This window comes from Gekko japonicus, unplaced genomic scaffold (assembly GCF_001447785.1).
Source record: "Gekko japonicus isolate JY-2015 unplaced genomic scaffold, Gekko_japonicus_V1.1 scaffold54, whole genome shotgun sequence".
NCBI lineage: Eukaryota > Metazoa > Chordata > Lepidosauria > Squamata > Gekkonidae > Gekko > Gekko japonicus.
Window position 1 is genome coordinate 2,100,474 of NW_015167058.1, and position 2,397 is coordinate 2,102,870.

Sequence of the window (2,397 nt, forward strand, 5' to 3'; positions counted from 1 at the left end):
GTCCGTCCCGGACACGGCCTGGGAAGGTTCCCATTCAAACGAGTGCTTGGATTGGTCCGCGGGGTTGACTCTTCGGCGGCTGCTCAGCTAGCCAGGGATCCCCTGCCCTAAGAACCACCGTCAAAGGGAAACTCCGCGACTCTAAAATGTTCTAATTCACTGGGATTTCTGCTCTAGAAAATGTTGAGGGGGGGGGGGACCCGGGTGCCGCTTTCTCTGACGAACGACTAGTTTCAACCAATCGGATTTCAGCTAGTAAGTGGGGGGAGGCGGTGTTCACTTTTAGCTCCTGTGGCTAAATAGTCCGCCCCCCACGAATGAGAATAGAAGTTTTGCGGAAGGCTTTTGAAAGGGAAGTCTTTTCTCTTGCTCTGAAGTCCGTGCCAGCCAAGGCTTTATCAGCTTTTCCTTTCCTAATGTAATGCTTTTCAAACTGGAGAGGATTTAAAGGAGAACTACGAAGGTGTTCTCTGTGCAGCTTTTATTCAAGTTTTGCTATACTATGGAACCGGTTTTATTTTACCGCTAAATATGTGGCATTTAATATTTTATAGCAACTCAGAGATCTCCTGTTTTTCTACTTTTAGGAACGTAGTGATTATTAATACATTTAGGGTATTAATACATAGGTAAAAAGGTAAAGGTTCCCTTGCTCGAAAGCCAGTCGAATCCGACTCTAGGGTTGCGGTGCTCATCTCCGTTTCAAAGCCGAAGAGCCAGCGCTGTCCGAAGACGTTTCCGTGGTCATGTGGCCGGCATGACTAAACACCAAGGCGCACGGAACGCTGTTACCTTCCCACCGAAGTGGTCCCTATTTATCTACTTGCAATTTCTTGCTTTCGAACTGCTAGGTTGGCAGGAGCTGGAACTAGAGACAGGAGCTCACCCTGTCTTGCGGCACCCGGGTCTTGAACCACTGAACTACTGACCTTCCACAGCCTGCAGTTCAGCGTCTTAACCACTTGAGCCACCGCAGCTCCATACATACCGAAATACTAAAAGCGTCCTGGCAGAGTAAGAAGGGTCAGGTATATGTGGAGTCTGCTGAGTGCTTAGGCTGGCCAAGCTCGCTACACCCATCCTATCTGCAGCATGTTTATCAAAGAATCCATGTTGCTTACTCCGCTAGGTATGCTTTGGATCGCAGTTATTGATTCGAATCCTGCCATTAATTTATTCTGTCCCTTTGCAAGGATCACTCAAGGCAGGCTGGAAAGCTCAGTAAAGTACAAAGTTCACTAGACTTATATTATTGCATGTGTGTGTTTGCTGTCGTGTAGTCGTGTGGCTCTTTTGGTTGATGAGAATTGCAATTGTGGCTCTTCATGAGTCCCACCACTGCTCTGTTCTGAGACCCAGCTTGTGTAGGGGAGAGACAGAGAAAGGCATTATGCCCTGTGGCCTCTGATTCTGCTGTTCCCGCAACACTTGGCTCTGGAGTTAACATTCCAGAGAAGCTCTTTTGTAGAAGGGTCTTGTTTGCTTTTCTCCCTGAGGTTGAATACACAAAAATCTTAGCATGTAGTCTTAAGAGAAATGGAAACTCCTCACAGCCAGCTGAAATAAGAAGCACACCTACCCATTATTGATTTCAGTGTGTTCCAATGGTTTCCATTAAGTTTACTATCGTGAATTGGGCAGCAGCCTTAAAGTCTCACGGGCAGTAGTGAGTGAATCCTAGTAATGGAAACAGGACAGCCTCCTAAACAGATGTGCATAGTGTAGCTGCAAATCCCAAATATTTCCCTACACCACACAGCAATATTGAGCCAAAGAGTTTCCCCAAACAATCGGGCACAGCCATGACATCCCTCATTGGCTAGAACAAAGGGAAGATAGAATATGCCTGTTTCTACTGCACAGTTAAGCAGAAAACTATATTTCATTGTTTCCCTTCTGTCGCCCCCAGTCTACGAGACTTCGATACTTACTTTTTTTAAAAAATGGAGAATCTAGCTCAGTTAACATGCTAAACAAGCACAGAGTGGCATGACTAGACGTAAAACTAGGGTTGCCAACAGGCCTGGAGGGAAATGTTCTGTTCCCTTAACAGAGGTCTAATGTGTGAAAATGGGCAGTTAAAGCTTTTCATGGCATGGAGGTAGTTAACATCTCATTTATCCTCTATTAAAGGGTCAGGATATTTTTTCCCCAGGCAGCTGGCAACTGAGCAATATGGCAACCCTAGTCAAGTGGCACTCTTGGATAGCGCCTCTTCGTATTGTAGAAAGTTACTATCCTAATAATGACCATGAATAAAGGTGGAACACCATTTTAGAGTTCCTTGATCCTTCCAATCAATGCTTTTCTATATTTTTTACAAAACTGCAGCCACTGGAGTTATGATTTCACTGGGGAGACTGGCACAGGAGAAGAGAAAGTTTTTAACCTTTTTCC

At 45.4% G+C, this 2,397-nt stretch overlaps 1 protein-coding gene across 1 annotated transcript in view; it reads left to right on the forward strand.

Moving 5' to 3' along the window:
• Nucleotides 1-2,397, forward strand: part of LOC107111513 (probable 2-ketogluconate reductase) — a 13,915-nt gene that overhangs the window by 165 nt on the left and 11,353 nt on the right. The gene's annotated exons all lie outside the window — the stretch shown is intronic.